The sequence below is a fragment of the Pteropus alecto genome, unplaced genomic scaffold (genome assembly GCF_000325575.1).
Source record: "Pteropus alecto unplaced genomic scaffold, ASM32557v1 scaffold94, whole genome shotgun sequence".
Taxonomy (NCBI): Eukaryota; Metazoa; Chordata; class Mammalia; order Chiroptera; family Pteropodidae; genus Pteropus; species Pteropus alecto.
In genome coordinates, this window is record NW_006437736.1 from 5,825,985 (window position 1) to 5,838,596 (window position 12,612).

The window sequence follows — 12,612 nt, forward strand, 5'->3', positions numbered from 1 at the left end:
TTTTCCTTTACGGCCACTTGGAGCCTCTGTGATGTGCGGGCGAGTCAGACCCTTTAAACAATTCCAACGCAACGGGAGACAAGCTCGGGTAGGGGTCCGAGGTGCGGGGAACGCCGGGAGGGGACACGAGTGTGTCTTCGCGGAGCCAGGGGCGCCGAGGCGTCCGGGGTGCCCTCGAAGGCGAAAGAGAGGGAGGGAGGGAGTCTGGACCGCGGCCCGCGCCCGCTGTGGCTAAGAATGCCCGAGGGTAGGTCGGAGCTGAGCCGGCAAGGGAGGTCAGGTGTGGGGGATGCCCTGCAGGTCAGGTGTGGCGGGCGCCCTGCAGGTCAGGTGTAGGGGATGCCTTCCTTGCCAAGTTCAGGAATGGTGAGCCGCGCAAGGTTCGTTTTGTTTAAGCGGGTAGGAGATTATACGTAGATGTCTGTTCTATTAGTAACATTTGAGCGTCTTCCATTGCCAGGCACTGTCCTAATTACCTTATCTGTACTAACTCATATGACCCTCGGAATAATCCAGTGAGGTGGGTACTGTTATCTCCTTTTCATGAATGGGAAAGGGAGGCACAGAGAAGTAAAGTAATGCTCCCCTGGGCGCAGAGCAGATAGGGACTGGAAGCAGGGTTCAAACACAGGGATTCTGATTCCAGAGCCCTTACCCACAGTTAACCCTTTATGAGGCTGGGTTGCTTGTGATTTGGTCGAGAGAGAGAGAGAGAGAGAGAGAGAGAGAGAGAGAGAGAGAGAGAGAGATGTTGAAAGCAACTTAAAAACCTACCTCACACTCTCCAAAGGGTACCAAAAGAAGAATACACACAAAATGCATCGAAGTTCCTAAAATTTCTTCATCTCTTTCAATTTCTCTCCTATGTCTACCTCAACCCCCTTCCTCAACTCCTCAAACCTAAGCATGTCTCTCCACCTTCTCATCCATCTTAACTTTCTTTTGAGGGGTAATTCTCTACCTTTTTAAAAGGAATTCTCACTATTCTTTCCAATTGCTTCTCAAGTTCTTCCTCTCCCTGTACCCTGGTTTCAAATACGGTCAAAGAGAATTTGGGTAGAGAGGGGAAAGATGGCTGAGCACAAAGAAAGGAGGCTATGAATACTTATGTATTAATATTCTCTGTCACATACATAACATGGGCTCTTAAATGTTTTGGTTATAAAGTTTTTATGTATCAAATAAAACTGGAGAAGTTGGGATAAAACAATGAGTTTTTCATAAAACTTAAAATGTTTAAAGGACTATACTGTTGAAATGCCCTAACTTTTATGAACAGTGCTGTAAGTAGGTGGTAGTTTTTTTTTTTTAATGTCCTTATAGCAAAAGAAAAATTACAATTAAAAAATTGCAACTCCAATATTGATATTCAAATTAAAAACAAAACTGGTCTATGATGTTTAAAAGTCTAAAAATCCCTGAACTAGGAGAAAGATGAAGGCAAAAGAGTCTTAAAAGAGATTACAAGTTATAAGGGGTACTTTAGGTAAGGAGCTGCAGGACAATGGAGGAAATATGTATCAGTTTTCTAGGGCTGTTGTAACAAAGTACCGCAAACCAAGTGGTTTAAAACAAATTTGTTGTCTCACAGTTATAGATGCTAAAAATCCAAAATCAAGGTGTCAGCAGGGCCATGATTCCTCTGAAATCCGTAGGGCAGAATGCTTCCTTGCCTCTTTCTAGCTTCTGGTATTCTTTGGATTGTAGCTGCATCCCTCCAGTCTCTGCCTCCATCATCACATGGTATTGTCCCTGTGTGTCTGTGTCTCTTCTCATAAATTCAAAAGTCATATTGAATTAAGGCCCATCCTAATGACCTCATCTCAACCTGATCACATCTGCAAAGACCTTATATTCAAATAAGGTCACATTCCCAGGTATTGGGTGTTAGGACTTCAACACGCCTTTGGGGAAGACACAATTCAATCCATGACTAAGTGCTTAATCCAGTGGGAAAGATATTTAACCAGAGCATCTTTGACTCAACTCTGCTTAAGTGAGGAGCCTCGACTAGGTTCCCAATTCTCAAGAAAGCTACGTTCGATCTCAGAAACTACAGAAGAATGCAGAAAGGAAAAAGTGAGGCAGAAAAGCTCCCAGGAGAAGCCAACATTTAAGAGGCAAAGACAGAAGGAGGGAGGCACCATGAAGGAAGTAGAGAATGAGGAGCCAGAGAGGTCAAAAGGGAACTGGGTGAGCGTGATATTAAAGAAGGGGGTTTCACAGAGGCGGAAGTGGTTATGAAAGCCAAAAGCCATAGAGAGGTCAGAGAAGAAAGAGATGAAGTGTCTATTTGATTTGCAAATTAGAAGGTTATTATTGGCCTAGATTAAAATACTCAGTGGAGTGGGAGGAGGACAGGCAGAGAAGATCGAAGAATGAATAACAAGCAAGGAAGTGCAAATACCATGTACAGACCACTTTTTTCAAGAGACTGCCCATGAAAGGAAAGAAAAAAACAGTGACTAGAGGGGAGAAATGGGAACAGGGCAAGCTGTTCTCATTATTTTGCATAAATGAGACTTGAGCCCTGAAGAAGGATCCAATTAAAAAGGAAAGATTGAAGAAACCATCGAGCAGTTTGAGCAGTGCTTACCTTGCTGTCATATAACTTACTGTACTGAGTGAGTATCTTTTCTTGGCAAATTGGCATATTCCTTTCTAAATCTGGGTCAGCCTCCATATTTTATCCTTTGCACTTTCAATGTCATGAAACATCTTTGAGAGTTCCTTTAATGTGAATTTTTTGTCGCCTGTGTCACTTCCTCCGGAACATCTTCATCCTTTTTGTTACAATGGTTTTCCTCATTTATGTTCGTAACTTCACTAAATTTTTCTGACTGCATATCTAGAGTTGGAGAGTAACAGCATCATCCCACGGCCAGCTGTTTCTTCTCTACCTCTGTTTACCTTTGATTTGAACTTCGCTTCCACCATTATCACTTTTTGTTTCTTTGCTACACTTTTATCTTTGTTGGCCAATTCTATTATCCATCTTTATAAATACCACTGGGAATTAAGGGAGCAACACAACTACATGCTTTGTTGTGTGTACATAAACTGAATAACAGATTCCAGTGACCAGTGAACAACCAGACACACAGTCAAAGAAGTGACATAAACGGTCATCGATCATAATGTGGATCTGTTATTTGCATAGCAATTTTGTGGACTGAAAAGCTAGCAGCAAAGTCTGTAATTATGCAATTACAGTTAACGTACTGTGGTATCATCAGATATGAACTGTGTTGTTGGAAGGGCTGATGTTATTAAACTAAACCGTGGTAACTGAAATTTGTGCTATTGCCAACCAAAGCAAGCACAGTGCTATACTTATGCAATGCTTGGCGTGTCGTTAGCATTTAGTAAGTAGTAAATTGTTTTACTTCTATCATCATTTTCATTATATTACCTACTGTTTCTATTCCTTTTCCTGAGCTATAAGTCACTGAGGTATCAGCCTCAGAGGGAGAGGCTGGTGCTGGGAGGTGCTGGTATGTTTTCAGCCAAGAGTGTAAATTGCCATGTCGGAGGAATACCTTAATCTCAGTTGAGGACTAAGGCCAAGGGCTTGTTGGCAGAGGTGTGAGAAGGAGTTTGGGGGCGTGTCAGCAGGTAGGCTGAACTCAACAGCAGAGAACGCTGGCAGGCACTATTTCTGAGATGAAAGAAGCAGATGGTGTCTGAGAGGTCTGTTCACAGATCACAGGGCTCTGGCGGTGGGTCTTGGCGAGAGCTGCAGCCAAGGCATGGAGAGAGCAGCTGCAAGAGCAAGGCAGAATTCTAGGCCAGGTAGAGCCTCCACCAGTCACCAGAACAGGAAATTGGCACAAGAGCCGAGGAAGAAAAGCAGTCATCTCGTGTGGGAGAGCGGGAACCCAGGTGCAAAGCGGAGAGTGCAGGAGCAATTGCTGCCGCTCAGGGGGTAGCGGAGAAGAGCCCAGGGCACCTAAGCTCCAGACAAGCACCACCAGGCAGAACAGGGAATGGAGGCTCCTGAGGTTGTATCCGCTGCCCCACGTGGGTGATCTGGGAGCCTAGCCCTGAGAGACAGAAGCAATAAATAGAGGCTTGTTACGCTGACCCAGTTGGTGATTCACTGCTATGACAGAATGTCCTTCCTCACCTTTATCAGCCTTAGTAGATTTTTATCTGAGCCCTTATCTACAAAGTGATATATTCAGCAAGGTCAGCTCATTGGATAAGAAGAAATGATGAACATTTGGTTTTCAACTAATAAGAAATAAACATGGAATAATAATAACTCAGGTATAATTGTGTTGACTAATGATACCACAAATTTAAAATGCATGTGAGATGCATATGGATCACACAGGACTGCATTCAGGCATAAAACTAAAATCTGACCAAAATGACTTAAGCATACGAGGGTTTATTTTCCTCACATAGCAAGAAGTTCCACAAATACTTAATTCAGAGCTGCTATGGTAACTCCCAGTGCCATCGGGGACTTAGGTTCCTCCTGTGTTCTTGCTCCCCCTTCTTAACATGTGCTGAATCACACAACACCGGGGGACCCTAGTCACACCGTGTAAGGATATTTTTCATTTGCATATACAGATCTATCCTCTACTCTTCAACCTGTTCAGGGCCCTGGGAGGTGGACCTAAATGGATTCCATCACTTGAGCTCCCTTGCCCTCTGACTTCAGTTAATTTTGGTCCATGGGAGGCACCACAAACAGGAGATTGTAAGGTCAGGGGAATTAGCCCCCTAGTCCCTTTTGTGGGGGTCAACAAGGCTGCTCTTGTTGGGCAGTTCTGTCCATACAGCTACTTTCTCCCAGTCCTACTAACTACTCCCTTCCTTTGTCCTTCGGGGCTGGAGGTGGGAATGACTCCCTGCAATTGTTAACCCCAGACTGCTATGCCATCGTAACCATGTTTCCCTAACACTGACTACACCTTTCCTTTTCTTTAATTTTTAATTTTTGAAGTTTATTGGGGTAACATTAATACAATTATATAATTTTCGGGTGTACATTATAATTTGACATCTATATATTCTATTGTGTGATTACCAAAGTCCAGTTTCCTTCAGCTACCATATATTTGATCCCTTTTACCCACTTCACCCTCCCCCTATCCCCCTATATTTGACCTCCTTTAACTGTCTGCTACTCCCACCTCCCTCCCCCCCTGCCCTCTGGTAACCACTAGTCTATAGTCCATGTCTCTGAGTCTCTGTTTGTCCTGTTCATTTGTTGCTTTTAAGTTTATATCCCACATATAAGTGATATCATGTGGTTTTCAACTTTTTCTGTCTGGCTTATTTCGCTTAGCATGATTATCTCGAGGTCCATCTATGTTGTCGCAAATTTCATCTCTTCTTATGGCTGAATAATATTCCATTGTATGTATGTACCACAGCTTCTTTATCCAGTTATCTATTGTAGGACACTTCGGTTGCTTCTATGTCCTGGCCACTATGAATAATGCTGCTATGAACATCGGTGTGCATATCTTTTCGGATATGGGTTTTCAAGTCTTTGGGGGTAAATACCCAGTAGAGAGATTGCTGGATCATATGGTAGATCCATTCTTAGTTTTTTGAGGAACCTCCATACTGTTTTCCATAGTGGCTGTACCAATTTGCAGTCCCACCAGCAGTGTATGAGGGTTCCTTTTTCTCTGCATCCTCTCCAACATTTGTTATTACTTGTCTTGTTGATTATAGCTATTCTAACAGGCTGACTACACCTTTTCAAATTGTGCCTTTTTCAGAATCTCCACCATTAGCCCACTGGAGTGAGCTGTCTGTGTCCTGCCAGGACCCTGACTGATTCAACACTGCAGCCTCTATACACAGCTGCTGTGACCGGATGTGGCAGCACCACCCTGAGGACCTTTTATGCTCAGAGCTGCAAGATGCTACTCCACCTCCAGGAGTTAAGGTTGCATTTCAGACAGGAAAAACGGGCAAAAGGCACCAAAGAGTTCTTTGCCAGGAAAATGTAGCTTTCTAGGAAGTCGCAGACAGCTGACTTTGCTTCCATGTCATTCTAGCGCAGGGCAGGACGTCTGGGAAGGTATTTTTAACTGGGCACATTGCTGCCCCAAATGATAGTGTTTCTATTTGAAGGGAAGAAGCAGAAAGGGTTATTAAGTAGGCTACCAGCAGTGTTTGTAACATCATATAACTCACTTGGACTTTTTTTTTTTAAAATACATTATGGATACATTTCCTTTCCCTAGTTTCATATCTTGGGCTTCTCCATGTAACGATAATAATAACATCCATGTACTGAGCCCTTACTGAATGCTTTACATGCATGATGCCTTTTAACTCGCATTCATTCTATGAGGCTTCCTTGCTTTATAGATGAGGAAACAACTGAGATTTTTAGTAATGTGTACGTATGAGGCTTAAGCTAACACCTAGGTCTCTCTGTCTCCAGAGCCCATGCTGGTAGCCTCTGCACTTTGATCAGAGTGTCCCCATATATTCTCTATCTGTTTCCTTCATTTCTTCCCCAGGGAGAATCTATACATACAGTGTGGAAATCTAGGTCATGGATAATAAGCCTCTTGTATCCTCAGAACACAGCCCAGGGGAAATAAAGGAGAAAGTATCTGAAGTCGAGACAGTAGGGGGTCAGAGAGAACAGTGTACAAAGAGCAATGACCAGAGAGATTTGGGTCCATATAGAAGCTAATATGAAGAGCAAGCAGCGTCTATGAAAATCACATAACCATGTAATTATTATTTCAATTCTGAGTCCCCCTCTTGAGTGCTTTGGTTGTCATACTCTCTGAATCTACTGGGTGAGGCACATTCTGCTAGTGGATGAGAGATGCAGAGGAGAAGAAAACACCATCTTTGGAGGAAACTGGAATGAGCAGGAGTCCATTTGGAGTGCTTTCTGCCATGATGCCTTGGGACATGTCTGAGGGACATGTTTTCCTGCCGTTTCTGAGAGCTCATCATTCTGGAAGGGCAGTGGCAAACCCTGCAGTAGGGAATGTCATTTTTGCTCATGTGGGTGCAGTGCGGACTGGAACAAGAGTATATGGAGCACCAGTGAGGAAACTGGAATGAGCAGGAGTCCATTTGGAGTGCTTTCTGCCATGATGCCTTGGGACATGTCTGAGGGACATGTTTTCCTGCCGTTTCTGAGAGCTCATCATTCTGGAAGGGCAGTGGCAAACCCTGCAGTAGGGAATGTCATTTTTGCTCATGTGGGTGCAGTGCGGACTGGAACAAGAGTATATGGAGCAAGTACCCTGTGCTGCCACGGAAACTTCTGACCTTCCACGAGGACCGATGGTATACATTTTTTGTTGTTGCAACCAAAGATAAATGTCTCAAAACCATGTCTGTTAGCTAAGAACATTGAGTGGAGCTGTGGCTTAAACCAGAGTACTTCCTTGCTGGAAGTTAAGAGAGAAGAGCAATAGCATAATGTCAAGCCAGCACCAAAGAAAAATGACGCAGTCACTGGATTGTGTGAGGGCTTTGGGATACTGCGACTGAGGAAATGGATTTTAAATTTTACTTAGTTCTAACTAATTTAAATAGAAAAACATACTCAATTCAATTATTGGAAAACTTTAAGTATGGTTGGAACAACCTGGGTATATGAATCTACTTTTTAAACTACAATTTATGAAATCTAAATATATATCAATTGTTTCTAATGAAAATTAGTGTTTAAATGGAGGTGTGCTGCAACTGTAAAATACACGCCGAATTTCAAAGACGTAGTACCAAAAAAATGTAAAATGTCTGGTTAACATTTTATATTGATTACATGTTGAAATGATAATATCTTGTATATATTGTGTTAAATAAAATATTAAAATTAATTTTACCTCTTTGTACTTAACGCGACTACTAGAAAATTTAAAGTTACAATACGGCTTGCATTATATTTCTATTGGGGAACGCCACTAAAGAAGGAGTCAGTGAGCAGGGGGATTCTCACTTTCTTTTAGAAACTAGGAGGAGAGGCCATTGCAGAAGTAAGTTCCAAGATCCCAGGCAAATTGCTGGCACCATTTCCTGGGTTTCTGAGAATCAATGGCAGAGGCACAAAACAGCACAGAACAGGGTGGGGTCGATTCCTTGCCTGCTTCCTTTCCATGTTCAGGCACAAACACACCATCCTGAAACTTCTGTCACTATCATTGCTTTGGTAGCATGAGACTGTAGTTGTTATCTGGGCTTTGATTTGGGGACAAGAGCGTTTTAACCACTAAGAGACTTCCGGAGAAGCTAGTGTCCATAAAGATATTCTTAAAACCAGTATGAACTTTATTTTCCGCTTCTGCTCTTTTAAAGTTCACCTTAGACTCAACATGTGGTAGAAACTCACCCTTCAAGCATTTGCTTTTCCTCACGTCTTTTCCTCCAGAGCGGCTTTGTTTTCAAAACGATTTGCACGCAGACTGCTGGCTTGGGATGCCGGAGGAAGCCTGGCCCGTCCGCGCCGGCCTGCGCAGCACATCTGGAAGTGGTTTCAGGCGCCGCCTCACTCCGCCAGCACAACGCCTGCATTCCCAGCTGCTTCCCCCAGGAGTGGAAGAAACCCGAGCTGCTCCAAAGTCAACGCAAGCAAAAGCCGGTACGAGTGGGGGTAGGAATACTCTCTTGGAAACGTAATATTGGCCTTGGGTTCTTCGGCCCTTTGGGTTTTCCAATGGGATCTTAGAAGCAGCTGCAGCAGCGTGGAGGGCAGCAGCCCCAGGCCAGCCACGATTTGAACACTCTGCCCTGCAGGTCTTCTGGACCAGGAACCCAAAGCTCACAAGGTAAACAGAAATTTACCAGCAGCTCAGCATGGAGCTTTTCCATTTTATTGTGCGGTAGTTTCTTATTTTGCTTTAGACTGAAGAAAGTAGATCAGAGGTAGACTGTTCCACACAGACTTTGCTTTCAGGAGCCCCAGCCAATGTTTGCAGCATTCCAATGGAACTTCACCACTCCCCTCCCCTCACCCCCCCCAATGGTAGCAAATCCAGGGTACTCAATGTTCAAGTTTTTCACATCCTGAACTGCTTTTCCAGACCTGGGCTTTTCCCTACCCATCCCAAATGGTGTGACTTATTATTTGCATCATATTTTAAGCATGAAAATCAGCGATTAGCTAGGACGCAGAAAAATGCTAGCTAGCCTTTAATGCAGGTACGTTTCTGAGCCACAAAAGATTTAACAGATCTGTGATTCATGTTTTCAGAATCTGTCCCAGGAAGCTGTTTGGAGGGCCCCAGTTCCTCCTCAAAGAACTGGCAACCGTGGAAATCTAAATGAGGCTTGTTGTAAAGACAGAGTCCAAGAGGACAAGAGCATAGTCAGAGGGGGTTGAAAATGACTTTTAACATTTTTTAAAAAAAGTCTTATGATCACTTTATTAGCAAGTGTAGTATATTGGATGAGCCTGATATAGCCTGTTAAATACCTTATGACATAAGTTAAGAAGGGATAGTTAATACAAGAGTAAACAAGAGAGAGAGAGGGGAAGAAACTATGATGATATTTAAACACCTGGCTGTGCTGTGGAGGGAAAAAAAATCAGTCCTCTAGCTGTTTGGTTGGCTCTGTGCAGATAAATGTCCAAAGTGACATTAGTTGGTTTGTTTTATCTTTTTCTCTAAATGCTTTGGTGTTGCATTTCTATACAGTATCCTTTTTGCGTTATGCAGTGAAGTTCCAGCCCCTCCATGCAATGCAGTTAGAAGCAGAGCAGTGCGATGCAGGGGTGAGAGCATGCGCTCTGGGGTCAGACTCCCAGAGCTGAATCTAGGCATGGCCACTTCCAAGCTTTATAAGCTTTGACTCTGGAGGAGTTATTTAACTTGTTTGTGACTCTGTTTTCTCATCTGTAAAATGGAAATGAAGTGACCTGTGTCTAAAGGATCTGCAGAGTAGCGAGGCCTCAGGGAAAGTTAGCTTCTCTGGTGGTGCTGATGATGAAGATGGTGATAATGAAAGTGACCACACATCCTGCATGGTGCAGCAGCCCCGCTTTTAACACATCATTCCCCCTGATAGTCCAGTCATCCAGGTGTTCTTCCTGTCCTCACATATTGCCTGTCCTGGGCCCTGCTTTCTTCCTTCCTCTCTTCAAATACCTCTCTGCTTTTTTTCCCTACTCTGGCTCTTTCTCTTTCTTCTTTGTTGTCCCTCTTTCCTTGCAGAGAGAAAGACATGCTCATTAAGCCATAGCCCTCATAGCTCTAGTTCCCAGGGAGCATTTTTCTAAAGACTTATTTTAGTTCAGCATTTGCCAAAAACTGTTCTAAAGATGACAGTCTCATGGGGAAAATGAGCTTTGTGAACCACGTCGCTTTCTCAGAAATCTCAAGGCATAATGACATTTTAAAGGTCCTGAGAAGTCCTGCAGTAGAGAAAGCTGCTTAAAGTTGTTTAACATAGTGGTTCCCAGTTAACCCCCAAACCATTTTATCACATAACATTTCTGGGAGCACACTCTGCAATATCCTATTGTGGCCACATCTGTTTTCATTTTAGTTCCTCTATGGACATCCTATTTCATATCTTCCCGGGTAAATACCCAAGGGGACATCTCGTTCTTGCTTCCCTAGTCAAGGACATAACATGGATCACGTGTGCCATATTGATATGTAGAAAATCTGTCTGGCCAAAGCAAAGAACAGGGATCAGCAAACTTCTTCTCCAAAGGGACAGTAAGTGAAATTGTACGCCGTACAGTCTCTGTTGCAAATACTCAGATCTATTATAGAGTGAAAACAGCTATAGACAAATGTCAAAGAATAAATCTGGCTATGTTCCAACAAAACTTTAGTTACAAAAATCAGTGATGGCAGGATTTGGCCTCGGAGCTGTAGTTTGTTGACACCTGGTCTAAAGCCATTTTGTGGACGAATACCACTCTCCACACAGGAGGAAGAGCCACACTGAAGGCTCCCTCACCTGACTCCGTGACCTGCGTATTTTGATGGATCTTGAGTAAACCTTTCCTGCCACAGCAAAAAGTAAGAAGGCCAGAGCGTTTTATTACAGGCCAAATTCCTACGTCCCAATTTCGTCCTCTTTCTTCAGGTAAACCCATTCTCTTGTCCTGCTCCCAACTCGGTAGCTTGCCTGGTATGAGCTGAAGTGCTCCAGTAAATGTGTTTTGTGCACGTGAGAACTTTAGGGTGCAAGTCTTACAGAGTGAAATTAAATCACAGAGATTATGACAGTTCCTTGATGCATAATGATAGCAGTCGGCAATGGAGGGCGGCCAGCTTCTAGTAGCTATTAAGGTGGTGAAGAATGTGGACTCGGAGCCAGACTTCCTGAGTGTGAATCGTGGTTCTGCCACTCATTAGCTGTGTCACTGTTGGCAGGTCTCTTAACCTTTCTGAACTTCAGTTCCCTCACTGGGGATAATAACTTTATAGGATTGTTGTGAGAACCAAATTAAGTAATATATATAAAGGTGTTAGGACCATGCCTGGCACATAGAAATTGTTATGTGTTTCTCCTTCTCCTTCTCCTTCTTCTCTTCTTCTTCTTCTTCTTCCTCTTCCTCTTCCTCTTCCTCTTCTTCCTCCTCCTCCTCCTCCCTTCTTCTTCATTATTATAATTATTATTATTATTATTATTATTAGTTATTTAATTTAATCTGCAGAACAGTCCCATTTTACAGATTGGGTTTTATAATTTGCCCAAAATTAGACAGCTAAGAAATGGGGTAGAACCAGAATTCAAAGTCAGTTCTGTCTAATGACAAACCTCATGGTATTTCCACTCAGGTACATGTGCTGCCAGATTTAAGTCATTCAGCAACACCTTTTCGGAGCTCCCTCTTTTAACTTCGCTTCCGATTCCCAGGTGCTTTCCAGTTCCTTCCTACCTGAACCCATGGCAGACAGGATTAATTAATCACAACAAGTTGGTTTATTTGTTTCCGATGGCTTTAGATTCCTTCCCAATTTAGCAATACCGAAAACCCTACCAACTGATCAGAGTTGGCATATATAATATAACCTTTTAGGGGCTCTGATTTTTAGAATATTTTTCTGAAGAATCCTTCCCACTTTTGCCTTTTCTTGCAACACAAAGGAAACACCCTTAGCCACTTCCAGGTCTAAAAAATATTTTGTCCAGATTTGGCCATAAGCCCCAACTCTGGCATCTGATAAAATAGTTCCCCATGTGAGGTCTTTAGTGGCTTATTTTTAAACTTAATGGCCTCTTGTCAGGTCTAGACCAATTTCCCAAGCGCTCCTTCCCTCCCTAGTCACTTGCCCCGGGACCTCAGCCTTCTTTCCTCCCACTTTGAAGCTGACACTATCTTGTGTCTTGATTCTCTGTCCAACACTGGCTGACAAGTGACTCTCTAGCTCCATCTTTCTTGCTGTCTGGCAAACAAGCCTACAGGCTCTTTAATGCTAAAGGCTTGACTATTATTACTCCAGGGAAACCACAACATAAGTCACTCAGCCTAGGAAAGCTTACAGAGATGCAGGGGACGTGGTTCTGGGGCTCCTTGTTGTGAAGGTAGTAGAAAGGCTGATAAGACAGTCTGGAATGAGACCATTGACAGTCCCCTCCTCCTGGCTTTCTTCCTTCGTGAAGGTATGCGGACCCCTTTCTTCCTCAGATTAAAGAACAGAACAAGAG

The 12,612-nt window shown here is 43.3% G+C and overlaps 1 protein-coding gene across 13 annotated transcripts in view; it reads left to right on the top strand.

Moving 5' to 3' along the window:
• The window catches only part of GLT8D2 (glycosyltransferase 8 domain containing 2), a 35,293-nt gene continuing 22,681 nt past the window's right edge, over nucleotides 1–12,612 (top strand). For 2 of the 13 annotated variants that reach the window (XM_025048744.1, XM_025048741.1), the window contains exons 1-2: nucleotides 7,878–8,265; nucleotides 8,375–8,584. The gene's annotated coding sequence lies outside the window, so the exon portion shown is untranslated. Of the gene's footprint in view, nucleotides 89–7,046; nucleotides 7,288–7,862; nucleotides 8,266–8,374; nucleotides 8,772–10,893; nucleotides 11,044–12,612 lie in introns of those variants that run through there. The other 11 variants (XM_025048747.1, XM_025048746.1, XM_025048743.1 and 8 more) reach the window with 10 other exon arrangements.